This window comes from Suncus etruscus, chromosome 4, assembly GCF_024139225.1.
Source record: "Suncus etruscus isolate mSunEtr1 chromosome 4, mSunEtr1.pri.cur, whole genome shotgun sequence".
In the NCBI taxonomy this organism is placed as follows: domain Eukaryota; kingdom Metazoa; phylum Chordata; class Mammalia; order Eulipotyphla; family Soricidae; genus Suncus; species Suncus etruscus.
In genome coordinates this window covers 31,170,032-31,188,615 of record NC_064851.1, presented here as the reverse complement: position 1 = coordinate 31,188,615, position 18,584 = coordinate 31,170,032, and the positions used below count along the sequence as shown (strand labels likewise).

General features: G+C 34.9%; 1 non-coding gene across 1 annotated transcript; it reads right to left on the bottom strand.

The window, feature by feature from the left end:
- Positions 1 to 5,873: 5,873 nt before the first annotated feature.
- Positions 5,874 to 5,980, bottom strand: LOC126008278 (U6 spliceosomal RNA). The gene has a single exon (XR_007495617.1). It is a non-coding gene; the product is annotated as a U6 spliceosomal RNA (small nuclear RNA).
- Between the last annotated feature and the right edge of the window lie 12,604 nt (positions 5,981 to 18,584).

The following is an 18,584-nucleotide window of genomic DNA, read 5'->3' as shown; positions in this document are numbered from 1 at the left end:
TCAAAGACCTAAGAAAAATGCTGGGTTTTAAAATATTTTAAGTTACTTAACCACAATAATATTAAATATATTTAGTATTTTAACATCCAGTGGAAGAATTGGTATGGTAATTCCAATCAGGGAGTTAGAAAGACCTTCTCAATGAGAAAAGGCAGTGTTACTAGCATGCATTGGGAAAAAAATCTGCTTTGACAAATTCACCCCTGATGTTAGCTTCTATTGTTGATGAAGTTTGTTATCCAAGTCAGGAGTCGGTGTCTTTTCTTTCTAATAATTGTATCTTTGTCACAAGTGTCATGTTCCTCCAGGTCCTCATTCTTGTTCCTAGATGACTACTATAAAAAAATCTTCATCATGATATGTTCAAAACTAACTTTACTATTAAAGATATGTGGGTCTTCTCCATCAGTCTTTTCATGGATAGAACTCTTAATCCCCACAACACATTATGTTAAGAATTCTATTATTACTTTTTTACATGAGAATACAAAAATTTAACTGCATTAGATGAGAAAAGATCCAGGCTTCAGGTCATAATATCCCATGCTGAGTCAAATAGCTAGCATTTATGTCTTGCCCTAAATTATCAAATATAAAACAAAGGTTAAATGTTATTTAAAATAATTTTTTAGAAAATAAAATTATTTTTTAAATAATATTTTTTAAAATAATCTTTCTTTAAATACCATGATTACAAACATGATTGTAGTTGGGTTTCAGTCATAAAAAGTGCAATATTCTCATCACCAATGACCCCTTCACCCTCCTCCCCCTCCTGTATTCAAGACAGGCTTTCTACTTCCCTCATTCATTGATATTATTATGATATTTCTCAGTATAGTTATTTCTCTAACTGCACTCACCACTATTTGTGCTGAACTTTATATCATGAGGCAGTCCTTCCAGCCTTCGTCTGTGGGAATTATTTCAATAATGTCTTTTATTTTTCTTAAAACCCATAGATGAGTGAGGCTCTTCTGTGTCTCTTTCCCTTTGACTTATTTCATTCAGCATAATAGATTCCATGTAAATCCATTTATATAAAATTGTTATCACTTCATCTCTCCTGGTGGCTGCATAATATTCCATTGTGTACATGTACCACAGTTTCTTTAGCCTTTAATCTATTAAAGGGCATCTTGGTTGTTTCCAGAGTCTGGCTATTGTAAATAGTGCTGCAATGAATGTAGGTATGAGGAAGGGATTTTTGTATTGTGTTTTTGAGTTCCTAGGGTATATTCCTAGGAGTGGTATAGCTGGATCATCTGGAGCTCAATTTCCAGTTTTTTGAGGAATCTCCATATTGTCTTTCATAAGACCTGGACTAGACAGCATTCCCACCAACAGTGAATGAGAGTTCCTTTCTATTTAAATCCCCACCAGCACTGATTGTTCTTGTTCTTTGTGATTCAGCACACATAATAAATGTGCCTTTAGACTAGTCCCTGGAAAAGGAAGAAGATGGTCTTGGTCTGTCTCACAATTTGCTCCTGTTACTTTATAATTGGGAGAGATGTCAGGTAATAGGCCCGAGGAGTTGGAGCATATTTAAAGTCATGGGTAGAATAGCTGATGAAGTCCTCAGGTTGTCCCCACCTTGATGTATTTTGCACTTGATGTAAAATTTGGTATGTCCTAAAGTTGTATTCATGGTGTGAGATCCTATTTATCATTGCCTTTTTTATGAGGCAAGCATGGGTGCATCCATGATTGTTACTCTTGAAGTAAACACGTGGGCTAAGGCACCAAGCAATATAGATAGACAGCAGCTGATTAGAAGTGGAAAAACCAAGAGTTGCTCAGAATCTGTAATCTTTGAAGCATGTGATACTAAGGAAATCTGAAGCCAGAAAGTGTTACCATCACTGAGGGAAGGATTTCTTAGCCCATCTAATTCAAGTACACAATTCTTAACTGAACTCAAAACAACTCAAAAGACTAACCAACTGCTTGTCTTCACAATAAAATATGAAAATAAGCTGAAAAGTGTGTGTATACTACAAATAATTGTGATTGCTATATAGATTATTTATACTGGTCTACTGATTGTACATTTATAAATTGTTTTCAGAATCAGAAAAGGAGATAAACGTATATTTGGATAGAAGTAGCTTCTCACTACCAACCTCTGCTCCCTCTCTACAGGCATTTAGAAGCTTGATAACATCAGGCATATAATAACTATTGTTAACATTTTGACTTATTAACTCCTTTGAGAAGAAAGCAAACAGATGACTCTCAAGCCTGGAAAATTGCCTATATTTTTCTACACACCCAAAAATTGCCAGTAATTTCAAGGGATTTCACAGAAGCATCAAGTTAAAAATCCTGTGAGATATAGTACTAGCTTCCTCTCAGATGAGAAAAGTGAGTTTCAAAGGGGTCAACTAATTTTCTCAAGATGATGCATTATTAAAAAATACGATCAGAAATCTAAATGCAAACATGGTTATTTTCCTATCACCCACACCATTATCTTCTCCAAAAACATATATCTATTCACAGATGGAGTTCAACTGCAATCTTACTTCCCAGGGTACTTTAGAAAGAAGGAGCTACGTCTAAGCAATCATATTACATTTTCACTTTTGTTTTGTGTTTACAATTTCAGAAATTTCTTTTGCATTAATCTATTCATTCTACAAATACTTAATCCTTCCTATGTGCCTAGTATTATAGTATTCCAAGATACAAAGTGAAAAAATATGGGTGTATATAGACAATACCAAACATGAAGTGTATTATTTAGTTTCCTCATCTCACTGGAAAGCATGAAATGTCTCAAGAGTCATTTGTTTCTCTGCACTCTCCACAGTATAATAAAAGTTATGAAATATTCAAAATGTGGGGTCAGAGCGATTGCACAGTGGTAAAGCACACATATATGTGTGTATATTCACTGTCTTAAATTTACATGTATGTCTATACATAAATATTCATAAGTACTAATACATGTATTAATATGCTACATATGTACAATATATTTCATCAATAAACTGAGTTGGTTCACTGACTATCTTAAAAGAGATATTGTTGGTGATTAATGATAAAATGTATTGGCAGTTGATTTTATTTTACTTTTCAAAGAGCAAATTAACTAGTTTGACCACTACAAAAATTAGTTAAAAGACATTTTAGATCATTTCTCTTTCTTCTAGAAATGCTACAAAATTATTTTCAATAACTAATATATGATGGTCACACAATACTCACAATTATTAACTTCAAAGATGTAATAGAAGAAAAATAAATAATGCTTGAAGAATCTTGCATTGTATGACAGTTTAGAATCTTTTGGAAATTTTTTAAAAACCTTTTCCTCACTTTATTCTGGGGAATAGAGTCTTCTTGACAACCTTCTTTAAGCCATTGTATTTCATCATGTAGTTATTCTAAATACCACCTATAAGTGAGATCATCATATTTGTCCTTCTAGCTTACTTCAATTAACATAATATCTTCCAGTTCTATGTCATAGCAAATTGCACAATTGAATCATTTTTTATAGCTATGGAGTATTTCATTGTATATATGTACCACATCTTCACTATCCACTCTTCTCTGTTGGACATCTATGTGATTCCAATTCTGAGCTCTTGTATTGAGAGGCTGCAATGAACAGTGATGTGCATACATTCTTTTGTATCTGTGTTTTTCTGTCCTGAGGATAAATACCTAAAAGCAGGATTGCTGGGCATATGGCAAATTAATTCTTGGTTTACTGTAAACCCTTCATACTGTTTTCCATAGGGGCTAAACCAAGCAGAATTCCTACCAGCAGTGGATAAGATTTCCTTTGTCACCACATCTCTGCCATCAGAAATTGTTCCCAATATTTTTGATCCGTGCCATCCTCACTGGTGTAAGATAATTGTTGTCTCATTGTTGTCTTGATGATAAGTGAAGATGAACATTTTTTCATGTGTCTTTTGGCTCTCTAACAAACATTTTTTATTTTATTTTATGAAAACAATTGTGATTTACAGAGTCCTTCGTAGTTGAATTTAAGGGCCCTTCTCACCACCAGTGTCAACCTCCCTCCATCAGTGAACCCAGAGTACATCCTATAACACCTTTTTTCCCTGGCCTGCCAGTGTAACAGGCCCCTTTAGATTTAGATTGTTACAGATTAGGTCTTTTGATTCTATTATTGGTGGCTTTGGCTTGGATATTTAGTTATGTCTCTAATTATTTCCTCACAATGCATCTAAGTCCAATTGGCCCCTGGTCCCTGGCTTTCATTAATCCCTTCTTCTTAGCTTTATAAAAAAATACAAGAATTTGTGGTAAAATAAAGTAATCCATGTCCCAAGATTCTATGAAAAAGATGGGAGCCCCAATTCAAAAGATAAACCAAAACCATATCAACCCAATTCAGTAAGCCTTTCAATTAAGCAATAAATACAAGTTGCCATGATAACAAAAATTTGAGTACTAAAAACAACAACATTTTACATCTTGCTCAGAGTTCACTGCTAGTCCAGATGTTCTCCAGGGCAACTGTCATCTATCTGTTGTCTGGACCGAGGAACTGGTCAGTGTAATAGCATTTCCATCCAAACAAGTATTTCTTTGACTACCAAAATATAAAAAAAAAAGAGGGCATTGAGCCACACCCCAAATCTCAAACATTTCTAACTACACCTCCCCACTTATTGTTCCATGGGAACAGGAGGTCACAAGGCTATGTCAGCTTCCCAGGGAAAAAAAGATTTATGATGCTGCCTGGATAGAGAGAAAAGGTAGGAATCAAAAGCCAGTGCACAGCAATTATGTCAACCAGAAAAAATTTCAAACTAAATTTAATATCAACAACCTAATTCCCCAAATAATTTCAATGTGAAAAGTGTTATCAAAATTATTTCCCTTCTTTTTTTAAGTAATGCTAACAAATTCTAACAAAATTTCTTTTTATTGTAACTTTTAGCATTATGTTAGGTAACTATTCAAGAGAGGAACATAGTATTTTGGTTCATTTTAATATTCTCACTCTTCTATCTAGATTAAAGAAGCTACCAACTCAGTTATTTTTCTGAATTGAGGCAAACAAAAAACCCAAATACACAAAATACCCATTTATTCAAAATCACAACCTAGTATACACATTTGAGTGTCAGTTATTTACTTGGTTTTCATGTGTAATTTTACTTGTACAAGTCAATGATGGGATTAATATTTGGGGGGCTTCTGTCTGGATAAGTGAGGGATAATAAATCAGTCCTTCATGTTTTTTTTAAAAAAAATTAAATAAATTTAAAATATTGCTAAATTTTTAATTAAAATTTTTTATTTTGTATTATCGTATATACCCGAGTGTAACCTGGCCCGAGGATAAGCCGACCCCCCCCTAATTTTACCTAAAAACAGAAAATTTAGTAACTCGAGTATAGGCCAAGGTGGAAAATGCAGCATCCATTGGAAAATTTCAAAAATAAAAATATATACTCAAAACAATTCCATAATTGAGGAATGAGTAGGTTAGATGTGTTTCAATATTTTCTGCTAAAGAAAAAACTGTAAACTAACAACAGTAACTTTAAAACTTTAAAGTGCAAAAAAACTGTAGCTTAACAGGTAATCAAGCTAAATCACAAAGGTTGAAATACTTTAAAACTGGATTCCTCATCATGTCGAAAAGAGCGTCAGCTGTATCTGATGTGAAGGTATTAGCATAGACATTGTCATCATCACTGAGTTCACATATATCATCATCACTACTCTCGGTCTCATACAATGCGCAGAATATTGTGAACATACAGTGGCATACAGTTCATTTTAGCCACTTACCTCTTTAGCTCAGACACGACTTGTGGACTTAGCTGAAGCACTGACCGCTCCAACAGACATCACTGGAGACTACGTGCATTTTTTTTTTAAATATGGAACGCTTCACGAATTTGCGTGTCATCCTTGCGCAGGGGCCATGCTAATCTTCTCTGTATCGTTCCAATTTTAGTATATGTGCTGCCGAAGCGAGCACAGACTACGTGCATTTGATTCAGTGCATGTGCACCAAATCAAATAACCTGTATGATCCAAGTATAAGCCGAATTCAGGATTTTCGGCACAAACTTTACCAAAAAACTTGGCTTATACTCGAGTATATATGGTGGCAAGCTTCCTACCATAGACTGATCTTCTTGGCCTTTGTTTCTATTGTCTAGGAATTATTATCATACTAACTTATTTTATGTCCCACAAAAGAGCCAATCATTCTATGTCTATTCCGCTCCCTCTGACTTTGCTCAGCATAATACTTTCCATATCCACCCATGAATAAGCAAATTTCACTACTTCATTGTTCCTAGCAGCTGAATAGTATTCTATTGTGTAGATGCACCATGGTTTCTTTATCTACTCCTCTGTTTTCGGGAATTTAGGTTGTTTCCGGGAATTTAGGTTGTTTCCAGTTTCTGGCTATTGTGAATAGTTCTGCACTTAACATAGGAGTTCAGTGAGCTTTTCTACATTGTGTTTTTGAGCCCCTAGCATAACCCAAGGAGTGGTATTACTGGGTCATATGGAAGCACTATTACTATGATAGTTGGAAATAATCACTCTGGAGAGGAACTGGGTGCTAAAAGGTGATAGTGATATGTATGATACCCCTTCAGAGATAATATTTCAAACCATAGTGTCTAAGATAAAAAATGAATATATATTTATATATATGGAGAGAGAGAGAGAAGAAATGGAAAATGTCTGCCACAGAGGTAGGCAGGCAGGGGCACAGGCAAGGAGGAGGACAGAGGGAAATGAGGACACTTATGGCAGGAAATGTGCACTGCTGAAGGGTGTTGTATATTGATGATTGAAAATAAATCATGAATAACTTTGTAACTGTGTATCTCATGGTGACTCAATTAAAGAACTAATTTATAAAATATAAAATAAATTATCTTAAAAATGCATAATTTAAAGAGTTAGGATTCTCTAAAAAATACCTTTCATAGAGACTCAAGAGATAGTATAGTTTAAGGCACATACTCTATGTAGCATTATCCAAGTTGGTTTCTACCACCAATTTGATCCCTATCTGGCAGTACTGTATCCTCAAGTCCTTGCATTGAGCTACCAGATGAGTTGCATAAGAATTGCCAGAAGTGATCATTAGGTCCCCTGAGTACCACTTGGGAGGTCCCCCAAAAAATCTTTTTCCTGAATGTAATTCCAAGTAACATAATAGTCCAAAAATCTGTTTGAGTTCTTATCGTAATATCTGCAGATATGGGGAAGAGTTGTGGAGGAGTTTCATCATATTTAATTATTTATTATTCTTCTTTTATTGTCAACTGAGCATATTCAAGTTCCATTCCATTCAAGTTCTTAGACCTAATGAGGGTCATTTGTACAATCCCTTCTATGAAATCATTCTGTTTTGGCTTCCAGGAAAAAAGTATGAGGTGGTCCAATGTGAAAAGCATTCCAAGTGAACCCTTCTGTGGATATTAATTAGACTTTTTGTTTGTTTGTTTTGGGACCACACTTAGCTGTGCTCAGGACTTATTCCTTTCTCAGCACTCAGGAATTAGTCCTGACAATGCTGGGGGATCATTTGGGGTGCTGGAAATTGAAGTCAGGTTGGCCATATACAAGATAAGCACCCTATTACTGTACTCTCTGTCCACCCCATCTGCTGATATTAAAAAATAGAATCAGCTTAAGTAAAAGGGGAAACTTACCAGTTTTTCAATTTCTAACAAATCATTTTATTCTAGAAAGGGTGATTTTTTATGCTAACTGAACTACCTGTCTTTGTATGTATTGTCCATACTACGTGAATTATTTCATATGAAAAGATTCATAATATATGAAAACTATTTGTTTAATGTTACTCTTTTATAATAAGATATTAATTATTTTATTGTTATTGTAATAGCATAATGTTACTATTTTAATAATACTTTAGTAATGGGGGAGAAGAGAGGACCTTTAACAAAAATAAGGGGGAGAAAAAGGAAAACATAAAAACAATAAAATATGTGATAAGGAATAGTCTGATCAATTCCTGTTTTTAACAAATATATATAATGAAATCATCAACTATACATAGGAATTTTTCCACAGGAAAAAAATTTAAAATATTTTCTCTAGGTAAGAAACTAATATAACAAATCAATTTAAAAAACCAAAACCAATAAATATGTAGTTTGGGGCATGACATTTTATTTAAGGTAATAAAATATTTTTTTAAATGCCCTCTCTACATTTTCTTATTTTTCCCTCTCATTGAACAGAAAGTTTCAAAATAAATTGTATTTCCCAGTCTAACATTTCTAATCTCTCTGCTTCTTACCAAATGTGAGTTTTCCAATATTGTCACTACATTTTATGACATGAAAATCTATTCTATATCAAACCAAGAAAATAAAATTCTACAGTGGTATTACATTACTGTTCAAAACCATGGAAAAACATCATCTTAAATGCTTATTATCACTCAAGAAGAATGAATGCTAAAAAATACTTTTTAAAATAGAAACACATACTCCAGACTGATCTTGGAACTCTAAAAAAAAAGCACTGGAACATCTAAATATGTTTCCAATTTGGGTTACCAGAAAACAATAGCTTACAAAAGAGGCCCATTTTCTTTTAATATATATGTGGAAAGAGTTTTGTGAAATACTTTGACTCATCAGCTCTTTCTTCCCTTCATGTTGTGTGTGTGTGTGTGTGTGTGTATGAAAGATACACTAAACATATATACATACATATTGAATAACCAATAGTTTGTTTTGGCTCTGCAAGGCACTAGCTTGTTTCAAATTAAAAGTTGGCAGAAGACCATAAACATATGGAACATACTGGCTTGCCTGTGACCTAACAATGAACTTAATACAATTCAACAGTGTCTTTAAGCATATTCATCAAAAGCAATATTTTTCTGACAAATGAAATCAGAAAAAATAAAGGACAAAAAAATATGGAACTTAAATCTGAAATAGAGTGCCTATAATTTGAGTGAAAATCTAGAAGAATATTTAAACTTCTTTTTTCTTATGCGGCACACCCTGTGATGCTCAGGGATTACTCCAGGATATGCACTCAGAAATCTCTCCTGGCTTGGGAGACCATAGGGGACTCCCGGGGATCGAACCACGGAGGTTAGTGTATGCAAGGCAAATGCACTACCGCTTGCGCCACCTCTCCAGCCCAGAGTTAAACTTTCTAATAACATATAACAATTCTGTAAATTTAAACCCTAAAATTATCTGAGATCACAATTCCTCACCACTAAATTTATTAAAATTTAATTAGGAGGGACCTCAGATATAGTGCAACCTGGTCAATCCTAGTCACCTCCCAAGCTTCCCCAACCACTTCCATCCATCGCTCCTGAGCCCAGAGTCAAGAATAGCCCTAAGCACAGATGAGAGTGCCCTCCAAAAAACGAACAATAAATAAATAAATTATAAAAGGACTTACTTCTCAAGTCACTTAGAGGAACTTTAGAAACAATTTGGAGTTTACTGTCTCATTTGTTCTGTTGTCAGTTTCTTTAGATTGATTATTTTCTTATTGAGAAATAGGGTGGGACTTAATTATGCATAATAAATGCAATTTAAAGAAAACATCTCCCTGAAGAGGTCTTCCCTCTGAATTTTGCTGTTTCCTCAAATTCTACTGTTAGTCACTGGATCATGTTCAATGAAAACTTCTTGCCTGGTATCACATAAAACATCAACTACTATAAAAAAAAAAAGGGCAACACATTGGCTTTAATAAAGTTTGCATTGATTTGTTAAGGAGTTTTTATTCTTTTCAGCAGTAGTCAGCAAACTCTGAGCCAAAGTTTTATGGGAACTTTTCTTAACATTCATTACTTATATATTGCCTATGGCTGATTTTTATGGGCTATAGTAGCCCATCTGATTAGTTGAGAAAGAAATAGTATATCCCACAAAAACTTAAAGGTTTATCATATAGCCCTTAAATGAAAAATATTTACTGATTCCTGATATGGACTTTGAAATGGAGAAAGAAAAAGAGAGAGATAGAGCAGGTGAGGGACTTAAAAATAAACTTAAATTGGCTTCAGAAAATAATCTGCACTAAGGGAAGGCTCGTGAAATGACTAGTTCTCACAATATAGTCTGTAGAGGTAAATATCACAATCTGGGGAACAAAAAGATTGTCAAGAAATAGCTATTACCTGAACAATTTCATTCATTCCATAAATCTCTGTCGATGACTTACTTGTATGCAAGATACTGTTAGAGGAGATGTCAAAAAGTATTAAATCAAAAAATCTCAAACTTTGATTTCCTTCATTCTAGTGAGGGAGGATAGATAACCTGTGAATTATACAGATAATTGAATTATGTGAGGAGTTATAAAGGAATAGTAGAAGGGGCATCTATAAAAAAAAACGGACTTTTAAAACCACCAAGATTCATAGACACTTCAGCAGAAAAATAAAGAAGTAAGGGGAAAGTTAGCTGCTGTCTAAGAGAACAGCAATACACTGAGATGTAGAAATTTGTCTTGTCTCAAAAAGTCTGAGGCATTGGTTTTTGTTTATTTGTTTTGTTTGTTTGCTTTTTATAATAATTTTTTATTCAAGCACTGTGGTTACAAAAATGTTCTTAGTTGTGTTTCAGTCATAGAATGACCACCACCCATCACTTTTTCCAGCCACCAATGTTTCCCATTTCCCTCCTCCCCTACCTCTATCTGTCTTCGAGACAGGCATTCTATTGCTCTCTGTCACTATAATTGTCCTGGTAGTTGTTAATAATACCCAGAGATGGGGCCAGAGCGATTGCACAGCGATAGGGCATTTGCCTTGCACGTGGCTGATCCACGATCAACCTTGGTTGTATCCCCAGAGTCCCATATGGTCCCAGAGCCAGGAGTAACCCCTGAGCATCACTGGGTGTGGCACAGAAACAAAAACAAAACAAACAAACAAACAGAAAAAAGAAAAGAATACACAGAGCCAATAGAGATGCAAGCCGGGAGGACCAGCCCATATATGAAGTTTACCACAAAGAGTGTTAAGTATGATTAAAGAAATAATTGTACTAACAACTACCAAGAAGTCTGTAGCATTGTGAGGGGAAGTCAGAGAAGAAACTGAGATAGACCTAACGGCCTTTTCTGTTTGTTTGTCTTTGTTTTTTTTTAGGGGCTACATCCGATGCCACTCAGAGGTTATTCCTGGCAGACTCGGGGGACCATAAGGGATGTCTAGGATCAAACCCGGGTCAGCAGCATGCAAGGTAAACACCCTACCCACTGTGCATTTGCTCTGGCTAATAAAGTCCACTTTTAATTTTATTCTAAATGGTTTTGGGGTTTTTTTGTTTGTTTGTTTGTTTGTTTGTTTTGGTTTTTGGGTCACACCGGGCAGCGCTCAGGAGTTACTCCTGGCTCTATGTTCAGAAGTCGCCCCTGGCAGGCTCGAGGAACCATATAGGATGCCGGGATTCAAACTACGGACCTTCTACATGGAAGGCAAACGCCTTACCTCCATGCTATCTTTCATGCCCCTATTCTTTTTTTTTTTTTTTTTTTTTTGGTTTTTGGGCCACACCCGGTAACGCTCAGGGGTTACTCCTGGCTATGCGCTCAGAAGTCGCTCCTGGCTTGGGGGACCATATGGGACACCGGGGGATCCAACCTTGGTCCGTCCTAGGCTAGCGCAGGTAAGGCAGGCACCTTACCTTTAGCGCCACCGCCCGTCATGCCCCTATTCTAAATGTTTTAAATAGAGGAACATGCACAAGCTAACATGTATATTTTACCTATTCGTTTATTTACTTTTGGTTTGGGGGCACAACAAGTGATGTTCAGAGGTAACTCCTAGTTCTGCACTTCTGGTAGGACTCAAGGAACATTATTGGGTGCCATGAATAGGATCTAGGTGGGCCATTTGCAAGACAAGCAACACTATGCTTTGTACTATTGCTCTGCACCCCAACATGTATTTTAAATAGTCACTCTGCTGCTACATGAAGAATATGGTGAAATTATAAACAATTGCTATGGAAACAATCCAATAATAAAATTAAAAGTTCCCAAATACTAGATTAGTTTTTGTTTGGGAAACTACCTAATAAACCTGGTAAAGATAAGTCTTTCCACTCTCACTTTGGGCAAATCTTAGAGAAGAGGTTTTTAAACAATGATTTAAGTTGGCCTTTATAATACATTGATGGAAAACATTTTTTAGATTTCTCCTTCAAGATGTGATAAGCACAGACAGATTTGGATCATTATAATGTTGAATGAAAAAGTTGCTGGAGAGAGAAGTGCCTGAGCGGCAGAGTTGACAGGGCACTGAGAAAAACAAGTAGAAAAAGGTGAGCAAGGAATTTCAATTTAATGATGGTTAAAAACACTATAAGCTGTTTACTTCTTTATGTAGATGTAACAATCCTACACAACTTCTATTGCCCTTCAAAATTTTATGTTTATCTTATACACAGAATTCTTTGTTGTAGGCATTGTTTCTAGAAAAAAATTAAAGGATTATCACAGTGTGCCTAATTTGATTGTAATCTCTATCAAGAGAAACCCAAGCTCTCCCATTTTCTCCACCAAAAAAAGAAAACTACTTAGAAACACTGTCAACAACATGCTTGTATTCTAATGTGTTAATAAATAAAACTATTTGATGTTAGTGCTTTTAAGGGCCATGATATGGGATTGGAATATAAAACACTTAAAGGCTATTTTAGGACATGTGGTACATTACTTAAAAAGCTAAAAATTCAGTTACACTTAAGAATTCAAATTAAGAAAACTGAAGCACTAATAATATTGGTGAACCTACAAAGTCATATTGCTGGCAGTAAAGTAACACTGGAACAACCTAGCAATCCAGTCTTCTAGCTCCAGGTGAAGATCACTCTGCTATAGCTGCATTGCCAACACAGCTTTTCCTGGCCCAGCTGTGCCAATGATGGATAGAACCAGATGTTCTTGAAGATTCATCACTTCCTGTGTGAAATTACTCACATAGGCATAAGCTAGTAGTTACTGCAAGCAACTCAATACACTAATTAAAAATAACAGTATGTTCCCAGATGTCTTTCTCTAAGTAAATAAATTCTTAGGTCTCAATCTATCCTTGAGTAGATATGGGAATTTATTTATTCAATTCACTGACTCACCCAGGAGTGATGGGCAAAACGAGAATTTTCTTATATTGAATTCAAAAGTGTAACTCAAGTTTTAGCTTTCTAAGTAATGCATCCCATGTCCTAGAATGGCCCTTTAAAATATTCACATCCCATACTCAAGCAATCAAAAAGGGCTACTCAAAGAGGTTTATATGAAATTGCCAGACTCTTACTACTGCTGGAATAGAAAGCTGGGAGAACAACATACTAAGAAGAGCCCATAGTTACATATTTACCCTTGCAAAGGTCTTTAAGTTATCATAATGTGCAGAAATATAAAATCCTGTACATTTTATAGGCTTTCTATATAATTGTACATTACTGATTTTTCAGACATAAGCATGAAAATAATAAACTTTGATGGAATTAAATTTATCTTGTATAAATTACTTAATTCTCTAGTCTCATTGCAATAAAATGAAGATCATGGTGCCTACTTTCAGAAGTAGAGATTCTGTACATGTGGTGTACTGCACTTTGTCTGGCAGAGACAGTACTCAGTAACTTGTACTATTGTCAATAATTAATAATAATTCAAGTAACTGGTGCCATTGAGGCACTTTTGAGGGCCATCCATATGAGTTATGGAACTCTCTAGAATGTCTCTGAAACTGTCAAGTTTCATCTCAGTGACACTGTATTCTTTTATTAATAACTTCTCTTTCTAAGAAAAGAAATTAAGTCAGGAAGATGAGAAAGAGAAGTAATGGGAGAACAGGGGTCAGAGCCTCTGTTTTATTGGTGATGTGGGAGAGTGGTATAGCCATAAAACACAGACTCAACAATACTGAAAATATTAAGGTCTAAGTTGCAAGCACAAAACTTTGTAATGTGCCTTTGTAATGTAATGTGTAAAGTAGGAGACAGGGAGCAAGGGCAGAGGTGCTGGAGGATATCAGAGTTTAGAAACACTGATGAAAGTTGACACAGATGGTGGTATTGGTGTTGAATTACTATATGCCTAAATGCAACTATTAATAACTTTGTAAATGATTACTCTAGCTAAATTTTAATTCTTTTAATAAAAATAACTTCTCATGATTTATTACATGAGAATAATAGTGATAGCAGAGGGAATGCATGGCAGATAGGGTGTTTTCCTTGCACACAGCCAACACAGGTTGCATTCCCAGCATCCCATATTATCTCCCAAGTCCACCAGGAGTGATTCCTGAGTGCAGAGGCAGTCATATGTGTTTCAAAAATAAAGGAAAAAACAAATAATAACTTTATATTCTCATAATTCAAGATCTAAGAAACACAGTCAAGTCAAACAATGACAAACCACAAAATTTCTCTAAGTTTAAAAAAATGTATGTCAATCTTGTAATATGGTGCTGTTCTTTCAAACTCTACATAGAAAAAAAATTTTAAAACTCTCTCTATATAGATATAAAACCTCAGCTAAGGGCCTACGAGTTAGTACAATCTATTTGCACATTGCCCATCTAGAATGGTTACGCTAAGCCCCACCAAGAATGATAGCTGAGTGCAGAGTCAAGGGTAAGTCCTGAGCACCACCAGCTGTATCCTAAGAACAAATACTAAATTAAAATAAGCAGAAAGACTATTTAAACATGTTTAATCTGGGCCAGAAGATAGTATGTGTGATAAACTACTTGCCTGGCATCCTACTCTGGCAGAAAAAATGCCTAGCATGTTCAAGGCCCAGAGTTGAATCCCCTGAACTGCAGAACTCTTAAGTAGGAACACTTTAAGGCCAAGTAAAACTTTATTCAATCTGCATTTTAGAACTGAGAATTATTTGAAGTTGGCCCCAATTCCCCTGAATACTCTTGGGATTGACCCCTTTATATTTAAAAATAATATTTATTTCTTACTTGTAAAACAAATGCTTAAAACGTCATTGCATTATAATATATAAATTCTATGTATGTTTTATAAATTGAAGTCTAAACATATCACATTAACTTTACCACTAAAAGTACAGTTCTGGGGGCCGGGCGGTGGCGCTAAAGGTAAGGTGCCTGCCTTGCCTGCGCTAGCCTAGGACGGACCGCGGTTCGATCCCCCGGCGTCCCATATGGTCCCCCAAGAAGCCAGGAGCAACTTCTGAGCACATAGCCAGGAGTAACCCCTGAGCATCACAGGGTGTGGCCCAAAAGATATTTAAAAAAAAAAAAAAAAGTACAGTTCTATCTTTTATCAGATAATTGGCTTTATGTACATAATTTACTAGCCACCTTTCTCCTTTTGTAATCTCTAATTTGGCCTTATAGGCTGAAAGTTTATTGTTTATTATTTATTATTCAATTTTATCATTTTAACTATTTATCCACATATATAATATTTTTACATACAACTTAATGAAATAACTGTCTTTCTTTATTTGCACTAAGTAGAAAACCCTCTATACCATTTATGCCATACCAGTATGGCATATATGGTATACACCATACCAGTATGATCTTATCATTCCTTTTAAAACATGTATATATATGTATGTGTGTATATACATGCATATGAGTGTATGTAATACAACTTCTTTTATTCAATAATCTGTTGGTAAGTATACAGTTATTTCCAACTCTGTTGTAAATATTGCTATAGTGAAGGAGAATATGCATCTATCTTTTTGATAGTAGATTTTTTTAATCGGTAAATAAATATCCATAAATGGATTAACAGGATGGTATAAAATTTCTGTATGTACTTATAATGAGAGGCTGAAATTTAAATTATTATTTCAGTTGCATGAAAGGCAAATGCTTTATCTTTTATCCTCTAGCCTTATTTTTACATATTTATTTGATATAGTGCAGGAGATAAGATGATTGCCTTCAACCCAACTTCCACTCCAGACCTGTATATGGATTCTCCAGAAGCCAAGCGTAGTAAACCCTGAGGACATCTAGATATGGCTCAAACCCACTACACATACTCTAATACACTGAATATTTACCTTTGGGTATAAACTTGGCAAAGGGTGGACTGTGGTAAAAATTACTTAAATTTGCACCTCTATACTATAAAAATAATAAAATATTCTATGAGATATATCACAAGAATAAATGAAAACAATTCCTCAGAAACACTTAACAGTATGATTAATATGTAAATGCTCCTTTTTTTTCATTTTTTCACTCAGACAACCAATGTTTGTTATCAGTCCACTATGAATCACATAATTGCTATAGGATTATAAAAACCACCAAAACAGGCATAGCTCCTGCCCATACAGAATCTAGAATTTAGACAGGCTTCCTAGAGTTCAGTGGAGAAAAAAGTAAAATGTTTTATTAGAACCATTCCCTGTGTATCTGAAAGATTTTTATAGTAGTCACTAGTGTAATTCCCATGATAGTTCTAACTTCCTATTTTCCAAAAAACATGATGGAATTATACTTTATCTCTTTTAAACTTAAATAAGCCTACCTACATCACTTACATTGGTCTATGAGACCTGATAGGGATAGGTGTTCCTTTCAGGCTAAAACTATTTATAGTTTTAAGTATGACACATCCTAACATTATCTCCTCTGTGTTGAGATGGTCATGGAGCTTCTATCAGTCTGTTGAGTGAATATGGTGAACAGTTCGACTCTGAAAAGTCTACTGAAAAGGAATATTGAAGTTAAAATATCTGTGCTTTAAGTCACTGATCTTTGTGGTTATTTATTATTGCATAATATTCTATCTTAGTCTGACCCATATAAATACTTTGTCAAATCGCCCAAATCATTATGAAATCTATCCAGTACATTGAAAAATTAATAATCTCATGAGAAAACTATGAACGATGACTACAAAGATTTTAAGTAAAATGATATGATATTGTGAGATAGATAATGATATGAGGACACAGAAAAAAAACATGACAAAAGAGGATGCAGTTGTAATTTCAGGAACTAAATACAAAAACTAGCTAATAAGCTAGTATATATAACTATATAGAAAGCTAACTATGTAACTAGAAGGTAAACAAAAGAAGACTGGCAATGGGGCCATAGCGACAGCAGTAGGGCATTTACCTTGGAAGCTACTGACCCAGGATGAATCTGGATTTGATTCCCAGTGTCCCATATGGTCCCATATGGTCTGAGCACATAGTCAGGAGTAACCCCTGAGTGTCACCGGGTGTGGCCCCAAAACAAAAAACAAACAAAAAAGACAATAAAAATGAAGTAGCAGAAAGCATATATACACATATATTAGGCCTCAATAATTAACCATTAGTCTGAGAACAGGAAGCAGGAAATCATAAAATCATATGAGCATAGATCATAGAGCAGGAAGCTCTAAATCCTTGATAATATAATTCTTTATTTAAACTCCCACCCACCACTATATTTGAGACAGGCTCTCTACATCCCTCACTTACTAACATTGTTATGATAGTTCTCAGTGTAGTTATTTCTCTAACTGCATTCACCACTTTTGTGGTAAGCTTCATATCTTGAGCCAGTCCTTCCAGCACTCAACTCTGGGAATTATTTCAATGTCTTTAATGTTTTCTTAAAACCCATAGATGAGTGAGATTATTCTGTGTCTCTCTCCCTCTGACTTATTTCACTCAGCATAATAGATTCCATGAAATATTTAAACCATTTTGAATTATTATTTGTGTGCATCATTTGATATAGGTTTCATTTTATTTTTTATATGAGTCTAGCAAGTTTTCCCAGAATCACTTTTTGAAGAGATTTTCCTTGCTCCACATTATCACTTATCCTATTTGTACATATATCTCAGGCAATGTCTCTGAATTCTCAATGTTTCTCATTACCTGAAATTATGTTAATATTCTAATACCATATAGTTTTTATTACTCTAACTTTGTAATACAATTTAAAGTCAGCCTTCTATCTTATTTTTATCCTCATGATTGATTTGAATAGTCTTGAAATCTTCTGGTTCCACAGGCATCTTGGAATTTATTCTTTAACATCAAGAAGGATACAGAATGAAAGAGTTAATCTGATCTGATGATTTTGACAGTTTCAGTGGAGTGTAGGGTCAAAGTTTCATCACAACATGTTTAAGAGCATAGAGGAAATGCAGTTTATTAAGACTGTGTTGCTTTATTATGAAAATGTAGCTAGAGGCTTAGAAATGATAGAACTGTGAATAGCAACAGGTTGAAAAGGAAGGCAAAGAGTCAACTCTTAGGAGCTAGAGAGATAGTACAATGGGTAGGGCATTTGGCTTGCAGGCAGCCAACTCGAGTTCAATCCTCTACATCCCATATAGTCGTCCAAGCACCACCAGGACAAACTCCTGAATGCAGAGCTTTGAGTAACCCCTAATTATTTCTGGGTCTGATCCCCCTCCCCAAAAAAACTCACATATATACTAAGATACTGCTATAAAAATATAGAAAGAAAAGCAAACATTGTATGAACATTGAGTAGAAAAAAAATAGTCAGACTTAAACACCAAATCCAAAGCCAATAACAGAATCGATACTCAATCTAAAACATGCTAGACACAGAG